Genomic DNA, 13,719 nt, shown 5'->3' with positions numbered 1-13,719 from the left:
AGAAAGAGAAAGAGAGCATGAACAGGAAGAAGAAGAAGAATAAACAGTGCCAAGGCGATCTTGCTGAAGCCAAAGGCCTCAGTCGAGGCCATTCAAGGGCTCTGGCAATGACTACCTTACATGTGAGACAATCCTCCAGGGAGCCCTTCCACTTCAACGGTCTCACTTAATTAATTAGGAGTACTTAAGTACCACTAATTTATTGCTGCCTAATTTTCCTCTCGGAGTTAAACAAATCTTTAGTAGCACGCTATGCTGAATCATGTACGTGTGTATGTTTGTCTATGGAGGTGAATCATGTGGTGGAGCAGGGAGGGAATATTATTAGTGTCATGACATAATAGTGCTATTGTTTTGCATGCCAATTTATTGCCATTGGTTCAATGAGGCAATGTTTTGCGTATTGTCCATCATGAATTTGATGCTACTGTTAGAGTAATATGGTAATGTCTTTCTATCCTTTCTCACTAAGCTAATGAAGGTTTCACCTTGTTCCTACTTGTGCAAACAGGGATCATGTTGTGCCAATCATACATTTTAGTGGAACTACAGAGGACAATACAATGAACTGTATCCCAGCCAGTGCTTTAACTCTGTTGGAAGTTCTTGATAATCTTTCGATATAATCTCAGCACTGGTAAAGAAGAGTGATTTCAACCATACATTAGAAGTGCACAAAAATATATACTATTGAGTGATTCTAGTGAGTGCTTTATCATCTCTTATGGGATTACATGAATAAGCTTTTTTTCTCAGGTTGGTACGGGCCTAAGGCCTTCATCCATATTAGTTTGCTGTCATCTCTATTTGTATCGTGCTACTGTCATGAGAAACTCCTTTATCTTTGCACGTTAAAGCTTTGCAACCTATGATAAATGGCAGTGCTTTGAGTGTTGAGCTAATTGGCACTGATTAAATAAACTAATACCTCTCTTTAAGAAAGACTACTATGTTGCTAACTTTACCCATTAAGATAATGAGGGTGCTTCTATTTGTTAGTGTATGTTTCATCAACTAGTCCCACTATTACAGTAATCTTACTCTCTCAATATATGTGACAACAGGGATGCTCGATTTTGGTGGAACTGCACAAAAACTTTGGGTGCTTCATTGCCTCAACAGCTTCCGTCCTTTCCTGTCAGTCGCTAATCTGGGCCTGCTTTCTTCCTTTGCTGTCATTCGCTTCACTTATCTCGGCTTCCAGTCAAAGAAAATAGTAATTGATATGCTACCTCACATAGGTTGGTACTGGTCTTTATCCTGATTATTGTGCTTGTCATGTATTGGTAATTTGGTATTGTGCTACTGTTTGCCGATTTTATAACGGAGTAACTTGGAGCCTGAACTCGCAGGCAAATCATTGCATTGGGTGATTTCCGTAGAACTGCACAAAAAGATCAGATGGATAGATACTTATGCTACTGCTATGTACTCCAAAGTTCACTCAGACAGGCATCGATGTTGACAAGAAGTGCCTATATTCATTCGAGTATCAACCGGCGTCAACCAGTTGTCAAACTCCAAGTATTAGGAGAGTGAACGCCAAAAATATTGCTTGGCGCATAGCCCAGAAGAACACAGTCCAGTCTTTGGTCCCAACTTGTGCCTTTTGGTTATCGGCAGATATGGTAGCGAATTGTATGGCATGGAGTCTAAAGATTCCAGACAAGTTGGTTGACGCGTATATTCATCTGGCACTTAATCAGTCTGCACGCCAGGGATGCTCCATTTTAGTTGAACTGCACAAAAAATTTGGGTGGTTCATTTTCTGAACCGCCTCCTTTCTCGTCTGCAATGTAGAATTTTGGCGAGCTACAGGACCAAGATGAGCCAGTAAACTAGTTGGATGAAAGTAGTGGCCAAGTTGCTCAAACCTCCCTCGGTACAAGGCCACTATTTAAGGATAAACCTACAAGCAAAGTTCAGATTGTCTATGGTGCCTCTTATGTACTCGAAAGTTTACTCGTACAAGCATTAATTTTAGCAAAAAGTGCCTCTGACTGAACACCATTTACCAGTGTGTACCCTAGGTAATTAAAATTTGTCTATGGATCATATTGGTTGTGATCTCAATCATTTGGATGCATAAACATACTGAACATGTGTGTATCTAATTTTTTTAGTGAATTATCTATGAATATTGTCGTGTGATCTATCAATCATTTGGATGCATAGACATGCTGAACTTGTGTATATATGAATCTTTTGAGGTGTTGATAGTGAATGTTGGCTATGAATATGAACGTGTCCTATGAACCTGAGTTTGATACGAATGTTTACCTTTTCTGTTGTACTTGTGTGTGAACTTGTTAGTATGCATACTGTGGGGTATGTGACGTGTGGGTGTCAATAGCACACCTTCTTCCCGATAAGGATTGCACCTGCTTTGTTAGGGTAGCAATGGCGCATCAGCTCTTTTTAATCTTTTTGCTCTGTCTTACCCCTCCCCCGCTCAACCCCTGCCGTAATGTTTTGGGCCTCAAAACAAACATAGTACTGCGTTGTTTTTGGGGCTTGATGAAAAATCGAGTGTTGGTTTCTGTAGGTTGGCCCGCCCAGCAAATGGGCTGCTGGTCCATCGCGGATTGGAAGGCTAAAAATACAAGTTGTATGGTGCGGAGGCAAGTAAAAAACGCCATCGAGAGCCATCCACTGAAGGAAAAAATTGCTCCTAATGTGCTTCTTCAGTCGTGCCGCCGACCCCCTCTTTAATATAGTTCGCTCGGGGATCTTGTATCATTTTTTTCCTGAGGGCGAACAAGTATCAGCTAGGCCTAGGTTTTGTATTTTAACATGCGTAGCCCACGACATACGGAGACTGTGGTTTCAACTTATTTTTTGAGGTCCATACCGGCCTATGGACTTTTTCTTAAAGATCGGCAGCCCAATGTATTTTTTAACAAAACACAGGTCTCTGATCTATTTATCTATATATAGGAATAACAATGTTGTGTCCAATTTATGTTTTCCCTTCTAACCACATTATGTATATTTATATTATTACTATTATAGTATATTTTATAGAGACTTATATATACATTATAAAAACATCCCACATGTTATCTATTATATAATTAAAACAAGAGACAAATAAGCCACCACATTTATCCACATAGGCTAAAAATATATTAGCCATTGATTTATACAACAATGGTTGAGATTAAAAATATTTAAAAGTTACGTACAACGATAACATGTACAACTTTTTACATCTGACACGTCTAAGGTACTCCCGCGAAAAAGAGACACGCCTAAGATGAACCCACGTTCGTGTTAGCACTTGGCATGGACATAACCAATCAATCAGCCTTCGGCCAATCACGTAGAAAAAAACAGCCTTCGAACAGCCTCTGGCCAATCACGTTGAACAAAGTCCAACTTGAACACGTAAATCACGTAGAAAAAAACAGCCTCCGGCCAATCACGTTGAACAAAGTCCAACTTGAACACGTACAAAAAGAGATCACGTAGGCAAGTCTTTCCTTAGAAAAAACATGCCCATGAATCTCCAAATCAGGCAAATATCCCATATGAAAACTCACGTGCACCAATACCAGACTGCATACATAATTCCATACGGACTCAACCTGAAGTTTACACGTAGTCGGCCAAGACAGGCACAAATAAAAAAGGCACCCAGCCAGCCATACCCAGCACGCATCCAAAACTTTAAGCCAGCCAAATTTTGGCCATGCCCAGCACACACCCAAAATTCAAGCCAGCCAAATCTGCTACTCGGCACACATCAATAAAAGAAGTTTCTATAGAGGGCAACACAACGCTGGGAAAAGATCAGAATCGGTGAAAAATGCAACTTGATGTTCGACTCAATGCTCGACGAAGTCACACCCAGCCATCCATCCGAGTTGCCTATCAACTGAATCATAACGGTGTGTAGTTATTATTCTAGATACAATCTTTGAACATATATTATCAATTGACTAACAAATTTCTAACTTTTTTGCAGAGAAAACATTATCATACAAGAAGCATAGTGACATCACAACAAGGAAGCAAAACTGGAATGTATAACCGACACGAGCTTATGAGCCTCAATATGATCTAGATGGATAAAAGGTTATTTCATACCATATCTAATTTTAGATTGTTCCATCATTTTAAAAGTAAAACAACAATCACTAAGTATATTATGACTGTTCTTATAGGGCCAAACAATTCATGCTACCATCTCGGAGGTTTGATGGACATGTAGAAATCAAAGATAAATGACAAATCTATTTATGCATTTAACAATTTGAAGGTGAAAAGATCAACATAAGGTTATCCGCATTACTACTTTGAGATTGCTAGCAAAGACATATTATAGGAACAGACCAAGAAAGATAAACATTGCTCAGGTATGTCTATATTTTGTAGTTGTAAATAAGATTTTTCAAGTAATTAATCTTTACTGTGAACTAATTAATCTCCAATAAATGTCATTGGTTACTCCCCAAATGAAGCCTGTGGAATCAAGAATAAGAAGAAATAACTATAACCTTTATATTTCTGCCAGATTGAAATTATATACCAAAGTAAGTGCATCATGCATACCCATTCTTAAAATATTAATTGGACTTCTACCATTGCTATTAGCATTAGTTTTTTCTGCTTATACTCTTTAGGGGTAATAAAATCATATTGACATTATGGGGAAATTAGGATGTAAGCAACAACCAAACTGTCCTTATTGTAACCTCCACAATAGTGCAGAAGTTCAATGGTAAGTCCAATAACATTACAAGCTCTTCTTTTATTTACTAATAATATCTAATAGATTGATCATTGTTACCTCAACTCAACCAGCCCCACAAGAACATATACAAATTTAGAATATCGGAAACTTGGGAACTTCGTGACAAGTATGGGACTCTATCCTTAAATATTTATGAACTAATGAATCATATCCAAAATATATATATTGATTAGTAGCTTATTCAGTGAATCTAAGGACTATTCCATTTACTGAGGTAGAGAAAGCATACTTAACATCTACTAATAAGGACACCTATTAGATAACAAGTGTTGGTCAGCACTATTAGAACCATGCATGTCATGTTGTAAATTTTGAATACATTGAGACATTCACCTAACGTGTGTCCTCTTCAGTTCAACAGAGCCAGTAGAGAACTTCAAATAATATAGACCTTCTTGAATTGTCGTAAAAGTATTTAATTTTCCAATATAAGCTAACAACAATCTATCTATTATATAATTAAAACAAGAGACAATTAAGCCACCACATTTATCCACATAGGCTAAAAATATATTAGCCATTGATTTATACAACAATGGCTGAGATTAAAAATATGTAAAAGTTACGTACAACGATAACATGTACAACTTTTTACATCTGAGACGTCTAAGGTACTCCCGCGAAAAAGAGACACGCCTAAGATGAACCCACGTTCGTGTTAGCACTTGGCATGGACGTAACCAATCAATCAGCCTCCGGCCAATCACGTAGAAAAAAATAGCCTTCGAACAGCCTCCGGCCAATCACGTTGAACAAAGTCCAACTTGAACACGTAAATCACGTAGAAAAAAACAGCCTCCGGCCAATCACGTTGAACAAAGTCCAACTTGAACACGTAAAAAAAAGATCACGTAGGCAAGTCTTTCCTTAGAAAAAACATGCCCATGAATCTCCAAATCAGGCAAATAGCCCATATGGAAACTCACGTGCACCAATACCAGACTGCATACATAATTCCATACAGACTCAACCTGAAGTTTACACGTAGTCGGCCAAGACAGGCACAAATATAAAGGCACCCAGCCAGCCATACCCAGCACGCATCCAAAACTTCAAGCCAGCCAAATTTAGGCCATGCCCAGCACACACCCAAAATTCAAGCCAGCCAAATCTGCTACTCGGCACACATCAATAAAAGAAGTTTCTATAGAGGGCAACACAATTTTGGGAAAAGATCAGAATCGATGAAAAATGCAACTTGATGTTCGACTCAATGCTCGACGAAGTCACACCCAGCCATCCATCCGAGTTGCCTATCACCTGAATCATAACGGTGTGTAGTTATTATTCTAGATACAATCTTTGAACATATATTATCAATTGACTAACAAATTTCTAACTTTTTTGCAGAGAAAACATTGTCATACAAGAAGCATAGTGACGTCACAACAAGGAAGCAAAATTGGAATGTATAACCGACACGAGCTTATGAGCCTCAATATGATCTAGATGGATAAAAGGTTATTTCATAACATATCTAATTTCAGATTGTTCCATCATTTTAAAAGTAAAACAACAATCACTAAGTATATTATGACTGTTCTTATAGGGCCAAACAATTCATGCTACCATCTCGGAGGTTTGATGGACACGTAGAAATCAAAGATAAATGACAAATCTATTTATGCATTTAACAATTTGAAGGTGAAAAGATAAGCATAAGGTTATCCGCATTACTACTTCGAGATTGCTAGCAAAGACATATTATAGGAACAGACCAAGAAAGATAAACATTGCTCAGGTATGTCTATATTTTGTAGTTGTAAATAAGATTTTTCAAGTAATTAATCTTTACTGTGAACTAATTAATCTCCAATAAATGTCATTGGTTACTCCCCAAATGAAGCCTGTGGAATCAAGAATAAGAAGAAATAACTATAACCTTTATATTTCTGCCAGATTGAAATTATATACCAAAGTAAGTGCATCATGCATACCCATTCTTAAAATATTAATTGGACTTCTACCATTGCTATTAGCATTAGTTTTTTCTGCTTATACTCTTTAGGGGTAATAAAATCATATTGACATTATGGGGAAATTAGGATGTAAGCAACAACCAAACTGTCCTTATTGTAACCTCCACAATAGTGCAGAAGTTCAATGGTAAGTCCAATAACATTACAAGCTCTTCTTTTATTTACTAATAATATCTAATAGATTGATCATTGTTACCTCAACTCAACCAGCCCCACAAGAACATATACAAATTTAGAATATCGGAAACTTGGGAACTTCGTGACAAGTATGGGACTCTATCCTTAAATATTTATGAACTAATGAATCATATCCAAAATATATATATTGATTAGTAGCTTATTCAGTGAATCTAAGGACTATTCCATTTACTGAGGTAGAGAAAGCATACTTAACATCTACCAATAAGGACACCTATTAGATAACAAGTGTTGGTCAGCACTATTAGAACCATGCATGTCATGTTGTAAATTTTGAATACATTGAGACATTCACCTAACGTGTGTCCTCTTCAGTTCAACAGAGCCAGTAGAGAACTTCAAATAATATAGACCTTCTTGAATGGTCTTAAAAGTATTTAATTTTCCAATATAAGCTAACAACAATCTATCTATTATATAATTAAAACAAGAGACAATTAAGCCACCACATTTATCCTCATAGGCTAAAAATATATTAGCCATTGATTTATACAACAATGGCTGAGATTAAAAATATGTAAAAGTTACGTACAATGATAACATGTACAACTTTTTACATCTGACACGTCTAAGGTACTCCCGCGAAAAAGAGACACGCCTAAGATGAACCCACGTTCGTGTTAGCACTTGGCATGGACGTGACCAATCAATCAGCCTCCGGCCAATCACGTAGAAAAAAATAGCCTTCGAACAGCCTCCGGCCAATCACGTTGAACAAAGTCCAACTTGAACACGTAAATCACGTAGAAAAAAACAGCCTCCGGCCAATCACGTTGAACAAAGTCCAACTTGAACACGTAAAAAAAGAGATCACGTAGGCAAGTCTTTCCTTAGAAAAAACATGCCCATGAATCTCCAAATCAGGCAAATAGCCCATATGGAAACTCACGTGCACCAATACCAGACTGCATACATAATTCCATACGGACTCAACCTGAAGTTTACACGTAGTCGGCCAAGACAGGCACAAATAAAAAGGCACCCAGCCAGCCATACCCAGCACGCATCCAAAACTTCAAGCCAGCGAAATTTCGGCCATGCCCAGCACACACCCAAAATTCAAGCCAGCCAAATCTGCTACTCGGCACACATCAATAAAAGAAGTTTCTATAGAGGGCAACACAACGCTGGGAAAAGATCAGAATCGATGAAAAATGCAACTTGATGTTCGACTCAATGCTCGACGAAGTCACACCCAGCCATCCATCCGAGTTGCCTATCACCTGAATCATAACGGTGTGTAGTTATTATTCTAGATACAATCTTTGAACATATATTATTAATTGACTAACAAATTTCTAACTTTTTTGCAGAGAAAACATTGTCATACATGAAGCATAGTGACGTCACAACAAGGAAGCAAAACTGGAATGTATAACCGACATGAGCTTATGAGCCTCAATATGATCTAGATGGATAAAAGGTTATTTCACAACATATCTAATTTCAGATTGTTCCATCATTTTAAAAGTAAAACAACAGTCACTAAGTATATTTTGACTGTTCTTATAGGGCCAAAAAATTCATGCTACCGTCTCGGAGGTTTGATGGACACGTAGAAATCAAAGATAAATGACAAATCTATTTATGCATTTAACAATTTGAAGGTGAAAAGATCAGCATAAGGTTATCCGCATTACTACTTTGAGATTGCTAGCAAAGACATATTATAGGAACAGACCAAGAAAGATAAACATTGCTCAAGTATGTCTATATTTTGTAGTTGTAAATAAGATTTTTCAAGTAATTAATCTTTACTGTGAACTAATTAATCTCCAATAAATGTCATTGGTTACTCCCCAAATGAAGCCTGTGGAATCAAGAATAAGAAGAAATAACTATAACCTTCATATTTCTGCCAGATTGAAATTATATACCAAAGTAAGTGCATAATGCATACCCATTCTTAAAATATTAATTGGACTTCTACCATTGCTATTAGCATTAGTTTTTTCTGCTTATACTCTTTAGGGGTAATAAAATCATATTGACATTATGGGGAAATTAGGATGTAAGCAACAACCAAACTGTCCTTATTGTAACCTCCACAATAGTGCAGAAGTTCAATGGTAAGTCTAATAACATTACAAGCTCTTCTTTTATTTACTAATAATATCTAATAGATTGATCATTGTTACCTCAACTCAACCAGCCCCACAAGAACATATACAAATTTAGAATATCGGAAACTTGGGAACTTCGTGACAAGTATGGGACTCTATCCTTAAATATTTATGAACTAATGAATCATATCCAAAATATATATATTGATTAGTAGCTTATTCAGTGAATCTAAGGACTATTGCATTTACTGAGGTAGAGAAAGCATACTTAACATCTACCAATAAGGACACCTATTAGATAACAAGTGTTGGTCAGCACTATTAGAACCATGCATGTCATGTTGTAAATTTTGAATACATTGAGACATTCACCTAACGTGTGTCCTCTTCAGTTCAACAGAGCCAGTAGAGAACTTCAAATAATATAGACCTTCTTGAATTGTCTTAAAAGTATTTAATTTTCCAATATAAGCTAACAACAAATAAAACAAACATACATTAGGTGTGATCATGCATGTCATGTTCGTAGTTTTCCAAATGAAAATTTATTAGGTGTGATCAGGAGCATGTAGTGCACCAAGTGAAAAGAAAAGGTATAATTGAGAAAAATACATGTAATAGAGGTAAATAACGAAAATACATATAACCATATGATTACAAACCATAATTTGTTAGTTACAGATGTGTATTTCGTAATACTGTAGAATATCAAAAGAAATCTTTTATGAAGGGAGAAAATAATAAATATCTAATACCTAGAAAACTACAGGCAAAATACAAGTTAAATGAATAAAACCATAATCCGTATTGTAAATATGATCTTGATATAAGTTAGTTTTCCATTTATTTATTTTACAGAGCAAATAGCCTGGAACAACCGCATAGACTGTAGTTAGCCAAAATTGCATTTAAAAAGGCTTATACTAATTCTATGCATTTAAAAAGACTTACAGATTCTATAGAATCTCCATCAATCTATCTCATACTCCAGAGCTCCATAGGCCAAGAACCCAAACTATCTATATTTTTTTTTAAATTACTCCCTGGTGTATATCTCTCTTCAAGAGTACCCACCATGTTGCAACGCCCTTAGTAAAACCTAAGGAGCATACATGCGCGAAGTTGTGATTAGGGTTTAGTACCGCCACAAGTGAAGAACACTTGGATGAAAAAAATTGAGAAGGGGAGCTGAAGTAGTTTTTTTTTGCTATAGTTGGATCAAGGATTGAGAAAGCCAAGCAACTCGGCAAGGATGTGTATAAGAGCAAAGCCGTACTGCATGCCACCGGCAAAATCAAATGAGCGCACACAAACGATTTTTTTTCTAGAAATATCAAGTGGGTCAGCAGTACAACATAGATAAATGGGTGTGTGTGCGCATACAAGTTTACTTCCTCATTCAAACAAAACTTATACGAGAAACATGAAATAGTACAAGTGTACAACATAGACGCGTGTATACGTGCACGCACACCATACATGCACACAAATGATAAATCCAATTGAATACAAACATCTAAAAACTCATTATGTTATCATTTCAAATATTATCAAATTTAAAAATATTTATTTCAAAAATATCAAACAATGCGAAAAATCTATTTTATATCAACTAACACATATGAACCAAATTCATTTAATACATGCAAGCCTTCTTCCTTTGTCTTAAAATACATATATCATTAATATAGCTTGCTAAGATATGGTAACAACAAATAGAAAGAATACAACTTTTATGAAACTACTAGAGGGGGAAGCATACCTATGAAGAATCAGTCGGTGTGCATGAAGTAGGAATGATGCAAAGTTGTAGCACATTACATAGGTTGAAGCTGACAGTAGTAGCAACTAGGAAGCCCTCAACTTGCCTCCACATGTGGACTGTCTGCAAATGTAAAGAGAGTAAGAGACCAATGAAATACATTGAGCACGTTTTGCTATATGGAACTTCATATAATTAATACGGATGTGTTCAAGAGATAATCAAAGTTGGGCAGGATGCCAACTGAAAAAAAATACTATTGTCAGCTTCAACCTATGTAATGTGCTTCAACCAGAAAAATCTCCACAAGCTACAGGAAGGGGATAACAGGAGACTGCCAGTCGATTTCTCATAAAGAATCCAAAATCCGCGCAATTGCTGGAGGCTAGCAGCACAAGCCTCTAGGAAGAGAGATTACATGGAGGAGAGCCACCTCTCAGGTTAAGGGGGCCGAGCTCCACGGCCATCAAGTCGGCGGTGGCGGCGAGCAGCAGGCACTACTCGAGCTGGAGGACCTGCCGCAGCTGAGAGCCTGCAACCACCACACTCTGCCGCAAATCCCCCTTCTCGCCCCGTACTCGTCCCTTGCAGGATCTAAACAGAGAAAAAGGAACGGGAGGAGAACGAGAATGGAAAAGGGATGAATGGTACAGCCGTATAGATGCAAAATAGGTTTTTTTTTATGTAAAATAGGTAAAACAAAAAATGTGTCGCTTCACACCGCTTCCCCCGATCCCATCTGTCACGCGCTACTCTCTCTCTCTCTCTCTCACGCGATTTCATGATGGATTAGGAACATGTAGCCAAAAAAACAAAGCAAGAAAGTGCGGGGCAATCAGACAAAATAAATGTTGGCCCAACTAAAATAATAGGTGGAGATAACTTAAACACAAAGAATTATATGAATCGGGAAAATGCAAAAGGAGGTCTTTTCTCAATGTGAAAAAACAAAAACTGCAAGTCCATGTGATTAAGCAAAATAGCAAAATTCATTATAGAGATATAAATAAAATATATGAATTCTAGCTGCACAATTGCGCGGGTGAACCTTCTAGTTAACTTATAAAAGTAAATGTTTAACAGAAGTTGGCAAGGAAAATCCTGGTTTTATTTTTGACTCACAGGCAAGGAAAATCTTGGTGATTGCGTACAAAAGCTTGTGAAGATTTTAAGGACTAATGTAATAATAACGTGCTCATTTTTATTCTGAGCAATAACTCGCTAATTAATATATATATATATATATATATATATATATATATATATAATGTGCCTCTCCGGTTTATTTTTTGATATTAATTGCTCCTTCTGACATAACATTATATATATAACAAGCCCAGCTAATTCGTGTATTTCAAGGAAGTGCAAATAGGCTGGGATTTCTTAGAAAATATAAATGGGCCTGATTGACGCGAAATTATTTGTTCACCCAGCTCAGCAAATGGACTGTACATTTTAGAAAACATGGGTTAAATATATGTCACATTTTTGCAGGCTGACATGTGGGCCAATAGGTCGAAGCCTACGCAGGGCCTTGTCAACTTGGTCAACAAATGATTATGACATCCACAGCCATTAGATTTATATCCAACGGCCAGCATGCACCTTCAATCTCTCGTCTTCTTCCTCCAGCATCACCGGGACCGCCTGGTCCGGCCTCTGGCAGCTAGCGGCTCTGTTAGCATGCATTGATGTCTACTACACAACCTTCTTCTTGTAGACGTTGTTGGGCCTGCAAGTGCACATGTTTGTAGGACAGTAGCAAATTTCCCCCAAGTGGATGACCTAAGGTTTATCAATCTGTGGGAGGCGTAGGATGAAGATGGTCTCTCTCAAACAACCCTGCAACCAAATAACAAAGAGTCTCTTGTGTCCCCAACACACTCAATACATTGGTAAATTGTATAGGTGCACTAGTTCGGCGAAGAGATGGTGATACAAGTGCAATATGGATAGTAGATATAGGTTTTTATAATCTGAAATAATAAAAATAACAAGGTAACTAATGATAAAAATGAGCGTAAACGGTACTGCAATGATAGGAAACAAGGCATAGGGTTCATACTTTCACTAGTGCAAGTTCTCTCAACAATAATAACATAGATAGATCATATAACAATCCCTCAACATGCAACAAAGAGTCACTCCAAAGCCACTAATAGCGGAGAACAAACGAAGAGATTATGGTAGGGTATGAAACCACCTCGAAGTTATTCTTTCGGATTAATCTATTCAACAGTTCGTACTAGAATAACACCTTAAGACACAAATCAACCAAAACCCTAGTGTCACCTAGATACTCCATTGTCACCTCAAGTATCCATGGGCATGATTATACGATATGCATCACACAATCTCAGATTCATCCAACCAACACAAAGTACTTCAAAGAGTGCCCCAAAGTTTCTACCGGAGAGTCAAGAAAACGTGTGCCAACCCCTATGCATAGGTTCATGGGCGGAACCCGCAAGTTGGTCACCAAAACATACATCAAGTGGCACATGATATCCCATTGTCACCATAGATAAACACGGCAAGACATACATCAAGTGTTCTCAAATCAAAGACTCAATCCGATAAGATAACTTCAAAGGGGAAACTCAATTCATCACAACAGAGTAGAGGGGGAGAAACATCATAAGATCCAACTATAATAGCAAAGCTCGCGATACATCAAGATGGTGCCATAGAGAGAACACGAGAGAGAGAGAGAGATCAAACACATAGCTACTGGTACATACCCTCAGCCCCGAGGGTGAACTACTCCCTCCGCATCATGGAGAGCGCCGGGATGATGAAGATGGCCACCGGTGATGGGTTCCCCCTCCGGCAGGGTGCCGGAACGGACTCCCGAGAGGTTTTGGTGGCTACAGAGGCTTGCGGCGGCGGAACTCTCGATCTATCTTGATTTTTGATGTTTTTAGGGTACGTAGGCTTATATAGGCGAAAGAAGTCGGTCAG

At 37.7% G+C, this 13,719-nt stretch overlaps 1 long non-coding RNA gene across 1 annotated transcript; it reads right to left on the bottom strand.

Moving 5' to 3' along the window:
• Positions 1 to 5,603: 5,603 nt before the first annotated feature.
• Positions 5,604 to 11,489, bottom strand: LOC119363273. Its single transcript, XR_005173875.1, has 3 exons — positions 11,192 to 11,489; positions 10,759 to 10,881; positions 5,604 to 8,156 (listed from the first exon to the last, which is right to left on the bottom strand). It is a non-coding gene; the product is annotated as an uncharacterized LOC119363273 (long non-coding RNA).
• Positions 11,490 to 13,719: the final 2,230 nt, after the last annotated feature.

Source organism: Triticum dicoccoides, chromosome 2B (assembly GCF_002162155.2).
Source record: "Triticum dicoccoides isolate Atlit2015 ecotype Zavitan chromosome 2B, WEW_v2.0, whole genome shotgun sequence".
Taxonomy (NCBI): domain Eukaryota; kingdom Viridiplantae; phylum Streptophyta; class Magnoliopsida; order Poales; family Poaceae; genus Triticum; species Triticum dicoccoides.
The sequence above is the reverse complement of the archived record's forward strand: the minus strand, read 5'-3'. Positions and strand labels throughout refer to the sequence as shown.